We start from the raw sequence: 15,348 nt of genomic DNA on the forward strand, positions 1-15,348 counted from the left end.
GAAGAGCGGAATGAGCGGCTTTAATAACGAGACTGATTATGAAATGCGTTCAGGAGCTCATCCGCAGAGCCAAAGCCATTTTAAACTCCTTTTATAAAAAAATATGAATACTGTCTCCGCGCGTAATTAGCCGAAACCAGAGCGATCCAGAGGCGAGAGAGATAAATGAAGTTTTATTAGAATACAGTCTACGCCGTTTCACACAAACAGGACGATGATAAGTAGCTTAAAAACTTATGTAACAGCACAGCAAAACGCATAGACACAGCATAGGAGCAAATTTGAAAGAATATTTAAAAAAGCAGGAGATAAATTAGAGAAGGTAAGTGATCCATACACGTGGGCTCCTGTGCCACAGCTATGAAGATGAATACACACACAGTGTACGCGCAAAAAACTACTATTATTGCCTTGAATGCAATAACAAATGAAAAAAAAAAAAGATCTCTTTTATCTCTACAAGTCATTATCACAACCTTGTAACAAATCCGTCTCTTCAGTTATTAATAATGACTTTGTTTTTAAGATGTAATTTTACATTTTATTTGACATTTTCAGGACAGAGGAGCTCACATTTCTTATATGCATGACAAACCACATGTATTTTCTGTCTTATTAACTTCTATAGAGAACAGTAAGAGGCTGAAGGTGATGAAATGAGTGTTTATAGCTACTATAACAGGGGTGAGACCAGCGACTCACTCATTCTCTATAGAACTCATACTGTACAGGCTCACAGGTGACCTGGTGTCTTGTCCCAGGGGACTCGGAGCTGCGTGCTGGATGGGGTGCCAAGCTGTACAAGCCACAAACATACAACGAGATGCTAACACTCCTCTCACTGTTCTAGGAGATTTCAACCTTCCATCTGATAAACTCCAATCCTCTCTCCTTCTCCCTCTCCTTAACTCCTTCTCTTTAACTCTAAACAGCTGCCCTCCGACACACAAGGCAGGAAATTCTCTCGACCTTGTTTTCTGCCGTCCTTTCCCAGTCACAGATATCACTACTATTCCTCTTCATAAATCTGATCATTTCCTGGTATCCTTCACCATAACCCTTCCCATTCTATGTAAACCTAACCACCAAAATGTCTCTTTTACCCGCAAAAACCTTCACTCTGTCTCCCCTTCCTCTGTGTCTTCATACACCCTATCATTCCTCCCAGACCCAGACTCCTTCTCCTCTTTACCACTAGAGACTGCGACTGAAACTTTCCTCTCCTCTCTCTCCTCATCCATAGATCTCCTTTGCCCGCTGTCATCTAAACCAAGGAAGACGTCTTGTCCTGCTCCTTGGCTATCTGATGTACTGCGCAACAACAGGAGAGAATTAAGAACTGCGGAGAGAAGATGGAAGAAATCGCAACTTGATGCAGATCTCAGCTCTTACCAGACTCTTCTTTCCAAATTCTCATGTGATGTGACTTCTGCCAAAACTACATTCTTCAGACAAAAGTTGGAAGTCTCTGCACATGATCCTGGCAAACTCCACAACATCTTCTCCTCACTGCTCAACCCACCGACTCCTCCTGCCCCTCCTGCAGAACCTCAGGACCTTTCCTTCCCTCCTTTAGCAGAATTTTCCAACCTGTCATCTGATTAGATTCAACAGATCATCTCGTCATCTAACCCCACCACCTGTTCATTAGACCCAATCCCTTCCACAATGCTCCAGGCCATCTCACAGGACCTCCTTCCCTTCACCACAGCCATCATTAACCAATCCATATCATCTGGTCATGTTCCTGCCGCTTTTAAGAAGGCGAGGGTTATTTCCATCCTCAAGAAACCCTGCCTGGACCCATCAAAAGTTAACAACTATCGCCCGGTATCACTGCTCTCTTTTATTTCCAAAATTCTTGAAAGAGCTGTTTATAATCAAATGTCTCTTTATCTCTCGCAGAACAACCTTAATGACCCAAACCAATCTGGATTCAAAGTGGCACATTCCACAGAGACTGCCCTTCTGTCAGTCACTGAGAAGCTCCATGCTGCTAGATCTGCTAAACTGTCATCTGTCCTCATCCTCCTGGACCTGTCAGCTGCATTTGACATGGTGAACCACAAGATTCTATTATCTATTCTTACAAGCCTTGGAATTTGTGGAACAGCGTGGCAATGGTTTGCTTCTTACCTAAAAGATAGGTCATATAAGGTAACATGGAGGGGATCTACATCTGCCCCATGTAGACTCTCTACTGGTGTCCCGCAGGGCTCAGTACTTGGTCCTCTTCTGTTCTCCCTCTATACCCGGTCTCTTGGTAAGGTCATATCATCGCATGGATTCTCATACCACTGTTATGCAGACGACACCCAACTTGTTCTCTCCTTTCCTCCCTCTGACACTCAGGTTTCCACCCGGATCTCAGCATGTCTGGCAGACATCTCATTTTGGATGGCTGCTCATCAGCTGAAGCTCAATCTCAGTAAAACCGAACTGTTGTTTATCCCTTGTGACTCATCTCCAGGTCAAGACCTTGTGATATCCCTGGACAACAACCAAATCACTCCTTCAGCCACCGCCCGCAATCTTGGAGTAACCGTGGACAATCATTTGTCATTTTCCCCACACATCACTAACCTTACTCGCTCTTGTCGATTTCTTCTTTACAATATCAGAAGAATTCGCCCATTTCTTTCTTCACAGGCTACTCAGGTGCTTGTTCAGTCCCTTGTTATTTCAAGACTGGACTACTGCAACTCACTCCTGGCAGGCCTGCCTCTGTCCACGATTCGTCCTCTGCAACTGATCCAGAATGCAGCAGCACGTCTTGTTTTTAACCTCCCCAAGTTCTCCCACACCACCCCACTCCTCCGCTCCCTGCACTGGCTTCCTGTAGCTGCCCGCATCAAATTCTAAACACTGATGCTTGCCTACAAAGCTAAAAATGGCCCAGCACCCACTTACCTCTCTGCGCTAATTACACCACGCACTGCACCACGTTCCCTCCGATCCTCCAGCACTGCTCACCTCATCCCACTATCTCTCAGGGATCGAGGGCGGCATTCATCCAGGCTCTTTTCTGTTCTGGCACCTAGGTGGTGGAATGAACTTCCTCTAGATGTCCGTACATCAGAGACTTTGACTATCTTTAAACGACGACTCAAGACTCATCTGTTTCTCCAGTACTTGGACTAACCTCCCCCCCCCCTAAAGGGTTGGGGGGAGAGGTTTTCTTTTCTAAAAAGAAAACCTCTTCTTAGTTGTGTTGGACTAATGGCACTTAGTTATTAACCTAGTTAACCCAGTGTAAGTATGTATCCAATTATGTAAACATTAAAGCACTTTTTGTAAGTCGCTCAGGATAAGAGCGTCTGCCAAATGCCTAAATGTAAATGTAAATACACACACACACACACACACACACACACACACACACACACACACACACGTGAAGAGCGTGAATGAAAATATTTAATTCAATGTAAATGGATAAAAACCTATGAAGTGTTTCTCAATGATGTTTCTCAATGTCATTTCTTTAATGATGTAAATGTCGTTAACCCCCTTTATCTTATTTTATCTTATTTTATCTTATTTTATCTTTATACTACATCAGTTACTTTTCTTACTCCTGACATCTAAAATTCATGTTTCAGCAAATTTACATCCCTCTGATCACAACACATTTCAATTCATTAATTCATGTAGAAGATTTTTTTATCTTTTGTTTGGCAAATGAAGCTGAAACGTGATCCTTCACAAGGTTCTAACCGATGGTTCTGCACCTGGAGACAAGGTTTTTCATTTAGTCCTACAGTTTCATGTAAACAGGCTCCTGGACAAACCTGGAGACTGGAAGTTAATTATAATTCTTTGAAATTTCCTCCTGGCCTCGTGAATGCTGAGTCAGTGTGTTTTATTGAACACTAGAGACTAAAGTGCAGCTTTGGGGGAGCGAGCAGTGCGGATTCATCATGATCTCGTCTGAAAACTAAATGAAAATTAAGAGATAAAAGGTGAAACTGCATCACTTTTAAACTTTATATATTGGTGATGTCACTTTTACAAAAACTCACAGAATGTAAACTTTCCAACAAATTTTCCAACAAACCATTAAAATACTTCAAATATTATATTTGTTTGTCTGTTAATGATTTATGATCATGTGATTAAAAACACTTATTTAAGATACAAAACAGACATTATACACTATTTTGTCACTCAACCCTGTTCCTGGTACACATTCTCCCAACCTTTGGAAATATTCCAGACCAGGATTAGAGAAGATTGTGAGCTGAAGAAAGTTAAGACCTGTTAAAGATTGCTTTTTTCCCAACTATCTATATAAATAAAAGAAAGGATGTGTCTTTACATTCGGTCAGAACTCCCTCTTTTAATGATATCTTTATGTTTAATACATTAGAGGGTCAAAAACCAGTCTGAGAAAAAAGTTTGTCTGTAAGTCTGTCCAGAAGTTAAACATGAACCATAAGTGAAACTGAAATTATGAATGGAAATGAAATAAATAAAATAAATAATGAATAAAAAGGACAACTTAGTGTAAACAAGGCGTAAGATACTCAACCTTACAGAATGGGATTTATTTGTATTAATAAGTTAGACAGAGAGTTCTGCTGTACAGAGAGACACACAGACATGGACGTGGGCTTCAACCTCAAATAATAATAATAATAATCATCATAATAATAATAATAACATCACTGATTACATTAAAGATCAGCAGATTACTTTTAGCTTTAACATTTTAACTCTTTTTTTCCTGTTAACGACGCGTACTAACGCTAGTTTTTTTTTTTTACGTATGAGATTTTGACTGATGATGTAATTTTTACAATCAATTCATATAACTTATAGTTTGAAAGCAATTTATTAATTAAAGATATATTCATATTTATAAATTCATTAGAACATCTTTAATGTAATCATATTATTAGCATGGACACTAATTACAAGCGTCCACGCTAACACGGTGGTGTAGTGAAAAAGTGGCGCAAAATAACTATTATTGTTAAAAATAATTATTATTGTGGCGCAAAATAACTGTTATTGTTTTGAATGCAATAAAAAAGGTGAAAACAAAAAGATCTCTTTCTCTCTAACTAAAAGGGCGGCACAGTGGTGTAGTGGTCCGCACTATCGCCCTGCACCTCCAGGGTATGGGTTTGATTCCCAGCCAGTGTGGAAAAAAGTGTATTGGCTCAATCCTGCATAAGAATGGAATAAAACAAGTGTTTGTTGCACCGAGGCTGAGATTTCTGCAGCTCTTCTGTCTCTCACCTCCGAGTTTGTGTGTTTTGTTGAGAATGAAGATCATGCAGAGAGCACTGTGTGTGTGTGTGTGTGTGTGTGTGTGAGAGAGAGCTTTGTTAGAAGTGTGTAGTATAGTGTGTGTTGCAATCTGTCGAGAATATGTTTAACATTTCCATGTTTCAGTTCTGGCTTTGTAGGAAATTTCAGCAGGATAAGCGATGAGAAATGTGATGTTGATAAACTCAGGGTCTTTATTAAGAATTATACTGAATGTAAGCGGTGTGTGTTGTTCTGCATCTAACACTTTCAGAAATGTTCAGTGAGTGAAGTTACACTAATATGATCTGACTGCACTCACTGCCTATGCCTTTAAATATCCATGCCCTTCCACTCCCTCCTGTCTTTGTGTGAGTGTGTGTGTGTGTGTGTGTGTAGACAGATGACTTATTTTAGTTAGCTTAAATAATATGATTTATAATTGACATTTTGTTACGACAGTCACATAAAAAAGGTAAAAAAAAAAACAAACACCATAATTGACCGAATTTTTCTTCTTATATTTTTCAAGAGCTTTAATGACAATACTTTATTTTATTAACTCAGAATTGTGGTTGTTCAAATGTAATAATTATGTAATTCCATAGCAAGAGATGATAACATTAAATATTGGTGCATCTACATATGAAACTCAAACCCTAAGTTGCTCCTGTTGAGCCCTTAATGAAATGAGATAATAAAAATGTGTTCCTCTGGATGAGGCAGCCGTCTGCCAAATGCTGGTAATGTAATAAATTATTTTGGATTCTTTTACTGTGGACACAAATTGGTATGAAGAAGTGAGATGGAGACGGATTTCTTTTAGGTTTATGCTGTGATGATCATAGCAGGTGATTACACACAGAACTGGAGAGAGAGAGTGATGGTGGTGATTTTAATAACCATCGACAGCATCAAGATGGAACAGTTACTAGTTTACTCTCTGATGTCACATCAGTGGTTTGTGTCAATCATAAGGACATCCTGAATTCACCAGAGATCTGAGTTCATTGACAGTTAAAGCTTTTAACCTTTTCTAAAATCTTCAGCTGCACTTTATCATCTCTGTACATGATGTCACAGTGAAGTGTTTTCTGACTGACAGGAGAAACTGTGTGTGTGTGTGTGTGTGTGGCTGATGGAGTCTGTCTGCAGCCCTTAATGCAGGTCTAAAAGGGTTCACTGACAGGCAAATACACCAGGGATGAGTGATCCCAGGCAGGTGTGTTTAGGAACTGTGTGTGTGTGTGTGCGTGTGTGTGTGTGTGCGTGTGTGTGTGTGTGCGTGCTGAACAACCTGCAGCTGCTTTCCGGTGATGCTCTGAGATCTCCATGCTGAAATTCCTGCTTGAATTGAGCTTTTCTGCTCGTTTGTTTGTGTGAGTGCTTTGCGTTAATGTGCTCCGTCCAAAAATGCAGTGAGTTTATGATGCAGGACCGTTAATGGATGGATAATGGTGTGAATTTGTCAGAAACTGGACTGGATTGTGATCAGAGGAATCGAAGCTGATTGTCTAAAAATTAGTTGGAGAGACACGCCTGGATAAAGCCTGATTATGCAGAAAACAATCAGAGTGGAAACTTTTTTTTTTTTAGTACTGATTAAACACACACACACACACACACACACACACTGCAAAACTTAAGCATGAACTTCCTACCATAATTGCAGTGCCGTTACCTGGCTGTGTGTAGTGATGGCACGTTTAACGCGGATAATGAGATGACTGAACAAACAGCCAGCGATGGCCAGGTGAAGCCTCATGTAGTTTCACCAAAAGGGTCATTCGTGAAGCTTCAGTCAAGGGCTCGTTGTCGTAACATCACAAGCAGCACAATTAATATGCAGCTGCACTGGTCACGGAAATGTTCATGCACGTAATCAACATAACTGAATCTTTAAAAATTAACTGAAGAGCGCACAAACCCTTAAGCGCCGATCGAGTCGGTCACGTGATTCTGGCAAACGCAAGACTTTGTCTGTCATTGGTCACGTGACTCACAGGGAACCGACACACACCTCGAAGCCGGGCTTCGTTTGGACACGCCCCCTTCTGCTCGATACAAGCTTTAGAACTTCTGTGTCTCAATAACATCACTAGAAACATCACCGGGTGCCGAACGATAAGACTTATTATAAAAAGCTTCTAGATGGATGTTTAGATAAAACCAAAGTTGTGTGCTCGAGTTGCCTTCAAGAGGAACTACTTTTACAAGAATACATTAAATGTAAGACACTGAAAAAGGCTGTGAAATTGAGACGGTTGGCAGAAGCTACTTTCATGGCACTTCCTGTTTGATGGCAAATGACATAAAAGATATTTTGCCGAAGCGTGTCCTAGCCAAGTGGTGCAGGAGATAACAGACAGTCAATGATATAGGAGCAGACAGCGCTCACACTATGAAGGAGTATACCACTCGAGAGAACATCGTTTTATGTTTGAGATATTATAAAACTGCATAATCTCCTCGAAGTCTCCTCTAAGCATTTTGTTGCGCAATTCTTTATTCCAACATTGCATGTTTATAACACAAGTAAATCCGAGTACAGCGGGACCTCAGGATAGGAATTTAATCCGTTAATCGGAGGCTTACGGAAATAATGTGAATGCAGATAAAACTGTTCCAGATAATTGGTAATTATTATCCATATCTCCAAAACTGTAATCATATAAAAACAATCAATACATTTATAAAAGACATGTAAATGAAGTAAAATATGAAATAAATAGACATTAAACCTCACCTTACATTAATGTATGATTCCTTTTGGCACCAGCTGCTTTAAAAACCAAACTGAAAGTGGTTCCCTTTTCTTCTTGCTACCATCCTGGAAAACATCACTGGGACCGATGGTGCTGTGTCTTCACTAAATCTTACACAAAAGAAATAATAATAAATTAAAAAAAACGTCAACTTGCTTCTCTTTGCACTTCTTCGCTTGTATGCTGAAAATGCTTCGTATGCCAGTTTAAGGCAAACATTCATTCGGGAGAGGATTTGTATGCTGTGTTTATATACAGTAGAGTGAAGTACTGTATACACTCTATTTTAAAATTGTGATTAATTGTGATCAACGTGATTAACTAGATCACACTTTTAATTGATTGACAGCATTAGTTTAAATTATCCTTAAACATAAACTTTTCCCTTTTTTTTTTGTGTCTTTTTGTCAAAGTATCTGGATGTTCACCTAAAATCTGTTGCTTACATAACACCTTTTCTTTCTTTCATCATCATTCTTAATGAATCCATTAGACAAAAAGATTGTATATTAAATTAACAATAAACCACTCTCTTGTGCTGTTCTGGGAAAATAATCAACAACAGCGTGATGTAATGAAGCAGCATACAGAACTCTTCTACAGTAATTTCTCTCCTCTTTCAGCTCGTGCCAGGTAATAAATTCCTAAATATGCCTAAGTGTTCAGTAATAATGCCTTAATGTGAGAAGATACTTAGCAGAACGTTGGATTTTTATTTTTAGCTCAACTTAAACTCAACTTTAAAAAGCCTGTGTGTGTTTCTGTTTAAACTCTGTAATGAAATCAGCGCTTCATGGCCAAGATTACTGCTCGGCTATATGACAATGGAGATCAATCATTTTTACTGCCGTATGATTTTCTTACAGAAAGATGTTGATGGCGTGATAAACACTGCAGCATTCTCCGATCGGATTAACGGACGCCAAATGTTTGGGTAGAAGGTGATGGTAGAGTTCAGAGTCAGGGTATCGAGGTGTTAGCCAGTGGTTAGCTGACATGTCACATGAAGGTGTTTAACAGCAGCCACTGCTTTTTTAACTCTGCCGTGAGAGATGAAGGCAGTGCAGTAGGGGCTGGATTTACAGTCCATAAAAACGCTCACACACTGCAGGATAGTGTACACACACACAAACACACACACACACAGGTTTTGCACTGCAGTACACAACCCTCTGATGCAGGGAACGCCATCTCTCGGATACACACTAAGAAAACTGTAAAACACTTCCACCAAAATGTGTTGCCTGTAACTTTTCACAAAAATACTTATTTATTTATTTATTTATTTATTTATTCATCCATCCATTCATTTATTTATTGTGTGTAGGGTCAGATTTACCCTTGGGTTTAGTGTCTACCTGAGTGTATTATTTAGAAATTGGATAAACCTATTTTAGTGGATCCCCCTGTATGAGAGGTTTTTACGAGTGTGCCAGTAGTGACACCTAACAAGGAACTCAGCATATTTTTGGACTGTGTGATTCATTATGAGGAGGCATGATCCACATGTGAACCTCTCAGTCCACCTTCGGAAAACCTACATGCTGCTGTGATGCTTTTTCTCTTTGACTACATTTTAAAATCTCAAGCAGGGTCAAAGATGTTATTTGACAATTCCTGATATAGAGCCTATGATTGACTGCGATCTTGAGATCGCCCCCAAGTGGCTAAAAAATACTGAATTTGCCGTTAAACAATGCACTTGCGTAGTTAAGTGGCAAAATATTGAACATACAGTAGGTCCTCTACATACAGACATTTGAGTTACGAACTTCTGAAGATATGAACATGCGTTTGTGCATGTTTAATCGTGGATGTTAGATCACATGTCTAGGATGTCCATAAAAGCAGCTGAGATGGAACTGGTACTGCTAAGAAGTGCCAAGCAATAACGATGGAGGCAAAAGAGAAAATAATTAAGAGAACGGAGCGAGGTGAAAAGATGGCAGACGTCACTCTTTCAGACATCGCTCTTTTAACATGAATCTTTCAATTATTGTCACAATTCTAAAGAACAAGGACAAGATCATGGAACATGTTAGTTTTATACTGTGTATAGCCAATCGTGTTAGTGTCCCATACAAATTGAACTCTTAAGCGGAACTCATTCATATGTTGGGGACGTACCGTATTTGTTTACATACTTGTCTACTTACTACAGGTGTTACCAGAGGATTCCAGGAGGGCACATGCTGGTACTATTCAATCTAATACTTGATGAGGCTAGAAACCTACAGCAATTGTATAGTATGAAGTAATGAACCATGGTGACACTCGGAGTTTAATTTCCGTGTTGAAATTGAAGGTCTTAAACTCCAGCCTAATACCCCTATCTCGCCTACTAATACCCGTATCTCACCCACTAATACCCCCATCTCACCCACTAATACCCCCATCTCACCTACTAATACCCCATCTCACCTACTAATACCCCATCTCACCTACTAATACCCCATCTCACCTACTAATACCCCTATCTCACCTACTAATACCCCCATCTTACCTACTAATACCCCCATCTCACCTACTAATACCCCATCTCACCTACTAATACCCCTATCTCACCTACTAATACCCCATCTCACCTACTAATACCCCCATCTCACCTACTAATACCCCCATCTCACCTACTAATACCCCTATCTCACCTACTAATACCCCATCTCACCTACTAATACTCCTATCCCACCTACTAATACCCCCATCTCACCTACTAATACCCCCATCTCACCTACTAATACCCCTATCTCACCTACTAATACCCCTATCTCACCTACTAATACCCCATCTCACCTACTAATACCCCCATCTCACCTACTAATACCCCTATCTCACCTACTAATACCCCATCTCACCTACTAATACCCCTATCTCACCTACTAATACCCCCATCTCACCTACTAATACCCCCATCTCACTTACGGATTATGTTTTTGAAAAAGTTACTAAATATCTGAGGACTTAAATGGCGACCTAATGCGTTAGATTACTCATTACATGAAAAAAGTAATCCAAGTACTCTAACAAGTAACAAGTAACTCTATACACAGTACTCCACAAAGTAACGTGTTACACTCAACACTGGTCGCGAAGTTAACGTTAGCTAAACTGTGACACATGGAGTGTTTCTGCTCAGAGATCAGTTCACAAGAAGGACTAATTAACAACAAAATAATGCTTAAGATGTGAGCGGCAATGAACCACACACACACACACACACACACACACACTGTTTCAGCTCCCCAGACACCCAGCTATGAGCTTGGCAGCTTCCTCTCCATCTGCAGTCTGTTTCAGTGCTCCAGCAATGCTTCTGTTATAAAATATTAAAAGCAGCTCTTCCTTGCCCTGTGAATTTTATTTAAAAAAATTCCTTTTACCTACAAATTCCTACACACATCACTTACTAAACACATTGTACTTCACTGTTTCATGTAATTAATCTGTAATTGAGAACTTAATTTAAAATATATATTCATTTGTTTATTTATTTAATGTTTAGATTTTGTTCAACACACACATACACACACACACACACATCTATGAGAATGGACAGTAAACTTGTTAAGGTAAGGTAGACTTGGTGTGGACACGTGAATGTGAATAATCATGATTAGCTCCATCAAATCAAATTCATCTCCATGATCATTTAATTTGGACACATATATCGTAACGAGGTGTTAAACTCCTTGATTGGAGGATATTAGCAGGAGAATGCACTGCCCTTCGAGTGAAAGGTGGAAAAACTTGATTAATGAGTACTTAGTAAATACAATACTAAGCTAGCACAGATGACATGGTGAATGTGTGTGTTTGGTGTAATGATGCGGAGGCACAGAATAGATATATTAATAATTACACAGAATATTAATTATTAACCATCAAATGCAAGCGGCACAGATATATTTGCCGGCAACACAGCATAGGTCGATGACGATAATGTAATATGCGCTTATACAGTATGTAAGCGTACCGATGTGTGTGAGAGGCTTCAGACTTCAAAGTGTGGATCTTAGTTTCGTAACTGTATCAGTTATGAGGAATGATATCATTTTTTTAAAGGGTAAATTTTTACCATTACCAGAATATGGGAATGACATCACGAAAATCTAGACCTCTTGAAATGACCGTATTATTTTTTGCTCATAGAAACAACCGAAAACAACAACAAAAACACAGAACCGTGTGTACAGTATTTGTGCTATTTCTCTGCCTACAGTATATGATTCATTTTTTAGTTCTTTTAATTGTATTGCTCAGGCTGTGCTAAGAAAAAGGATGCCACTCTATATTGCGCAATCCTGAAATAAACAATGTTGTTGCCAGTCTTTCGGCTGCTCCCGTCAACGGGTCCTCACAGCGGAACATCTGATCCCCGCAACAATTGGATCAGGTTTTACACTGGACGCTGGTCCTGATGCAACCCATTTTATCCGGGTTTGGGACCGTTGGGTTTTTATCTGGGGTTGGGACCGACACTGCATCTAGGAGCTGGGGTTTGGGCATTGGCTGGGAATCGAACCCGGAGCTTGCACATGGTAGATGAGAGACCTACCGCTGAGCCACTAAGGTACCTAAACAAACTGAGATACTGACTCTGAACATACTGTAACTTATACTGTACGCACTGTCGCCTTATGGCTCTATTTTTCCTTTTAAAACTTTATCTGAAAATGTTGAAATCCAAACCGCTGGATCACTTTTAATTTCTCTGAGCTGGAATGACATGCATTCCAAATGCTTTTTCTTTTAGACTTTACATTTCCATTTCTAATGTGAATAAATCACGCTTTTATCCAAAGGGGCGGGGCTTAATCATGGTCATTGAAGAAAAAAAATGTATAGCAAGTTATGTGAAAATGTTAGATGTAGTATAAATTGGATTTAAGCGTCCTGGGATGAGTATCAGACGCGTTACAGTAGCAGCTCTTCATGCTGAGGTGTTTGGTGTAAACTGTTTCGAATTACACGGATGTAAACTGGTGCACGGTGATGTGATCTCAGACCTCACTGCTCAGGCACGAGCCCATTTCCCTCCCTCAGCAAAACACTGCGTGTAATTATATGTGTGTGGCTAATTTGCATATTAACTTTATTCTCTTTACACGCATCACTGTAGTAATAATATGTCCTGCCTGTACACGTGGGCTCCTGTTAGACTGTAATAGGCAAAGTCGCTGACATGTGCGCGGTGCAGCCATTAAACAGTGCAATAATCCTTTATTGAGATCCTCTTCTAGGCCCGGTGTAATTGAAAAAGCAAAATCTTCTGCAATGACAAGAACGAATGTGAAAAAAGAGAAAGATAGAGTGCGCGAGAGAGAGAAAGACTAATTATGACTCTCAAATTTTTTCTTGTTCTATCTCTCTTTTCTATCTATCCATCCATCCTGATTTAACCTGCTCTTCTACTCTGTCCCTTTCTCTTTTCTCTTTGTGGTTCTTTCTTTCTTTCTTTCTTTCTTTCTTTCTTTCTTTCTTTCTTTCTTTCTATATATTTCTCTTATTTGCATATAGTTTCTTTCACTTTCCAATAATTTTCCTTTCTGTTGTTTTTGTCTTTCTCTCCTTCTTTATATTTTTCCTGTCTTATTCTCTGTTCTTCATTGCTTCTTTCTTTCCCTTTATTTTCGCTGACATTTTGTGTCTCTCTCCACATCTCTCTCTCTCTCTCTCTCTCTCTCTCTCTGTCTCTCTCTCTCTCTCTCTCTCTCTGTGTCTCTCCTTCTCTCTGAGGGAGGAGTGCAATGGTGTGCATAAAACTTAGCCAGATGTAGAAAAGAGATAAACATACAAATGAAGCCCTACAGACTTTGAATGCAGAGTAAAGCAATGAGACAATAAATGAGAAAAGATGAAGAAAAGAAGGAAGAAGAAAGAGACAGCCAGGGTGGTGGAGAGGACAGAAGAAGAAAAGCAATTTAGCTTTTAACCAGCTCAGCAAAAAAAAGGATATTGCTTTGCTTCCCTGCTTCTCTCGAGGGCTTCTCTCTCTCTCTCTCTCTCTCTCTCTCTCTCTCTCTCTTTCTCTCTCTCTCTCCCTCTCTCTCATCCTCTCATTCTCTCTCATACACACACAGATGGTTTCATCTCAGAAATAGATTTATTAATCATTATTTTCAAGTTCTCCTCCAAGATTATTCCACTTTTTCTTTGATCTTAAACACGATCACTCCTCCCTCAGTTCAGTAGAAGATCAGAGACCTTATATACACAGGTGTCTGCTTTTCCTAATTATGTCCAATAATGGTGGAATCTAGTCAAGTTGTAGACGAATCTCAAGGACTAGAAATAAGTATATTAGAGGGACAGTGCAGGCATGATGGTTTGGAGACAAAGTTAGAAAGGACAGATTAAAATGGTTTGGACATGTGCAGAGGAGGGATGAGGGGCATATCGGGAGGAGAATCTGCTGCCAGGCATGAGGAGGCCCAAGAGGAGGTTTATGGATGAGGTGAGGAAGTACACGCAGGAAGTTGGATGGACAAGGGAAGATGTGGTAGACAGAAGTAAATGGAGACGAATGGTCTGCTGTGGCGATCCCTAAAGAGAGCAGCTGAAAGGAGAAGAAGATAGCATAGGTATACAATAGTATTGTAGTGGAACATTTCAGTCTTCATATTTAACCAAATTCATACTATTTATTATATTTTTGAAATTTATATATATATATTCACCAGACATAATTATTCACACCTAGATTGGCCACCCCATAGAGGAGCTTTGGGATGTGCTCCAGAAGGCTTTACACAGCAGTCAAACTTTCCCATCATTATTACACAATCTTAGATGAAAAATAATATGACTCTTAATGGAAATAAATATTGTGATATTGCAGAAACCCATTGAACATTAGTGTATGTGACTTGTTGTGACTGAAGTGGATAAGGTGGATCATCTACTGTATATTTTTATTTTGTATGTTAGATCTAAAATGAGCTATAATGGTATATTGGGTTGAATAAAAAAGCTTCTAAATATTTATTGAGAGCTAAATCACAAACCAAAGGGAGTTAATGTGAGTTTATTCTGGTTTATGCTATTCGTGATTCCTGGTTTGAGTAATGATTGAGTTTCCGTACACGCTGTTGGTTAAATGTCTTTATTGCAAGAGCTGCATAATAGAAATAACACCAAGGATGATCGGGTCCAAGCACCTCTGCCATCACTGCCCAGGAACACCAGAAAAACAATTAATATATAATATAAATATAACTCAGTTAGTTATTAGCCTCTTCTTGGCGTAAGTTTAAGGCAGGGTCATGGCTTAACTGGTTTGGCGGACATCATATATATCCCCTAGGAGGAGAATATCAAAATCCATTGGGTG

This window comes from Clarias gariepinus, chromosome 17, assembly GCF_024256425.1.
Source record: "Clarias gariepinus isolate MV-2021 ecotype Netherlands chromosome 17, CGAR_prim_01v2, whole genome shotgun sequence".
Taxonomy (NCBI): Eukaryota; Metazoa; Chordata; class Actinopteri; order Siluriformes; family Clariidae; genus Clarias; species Clarias gariepinus.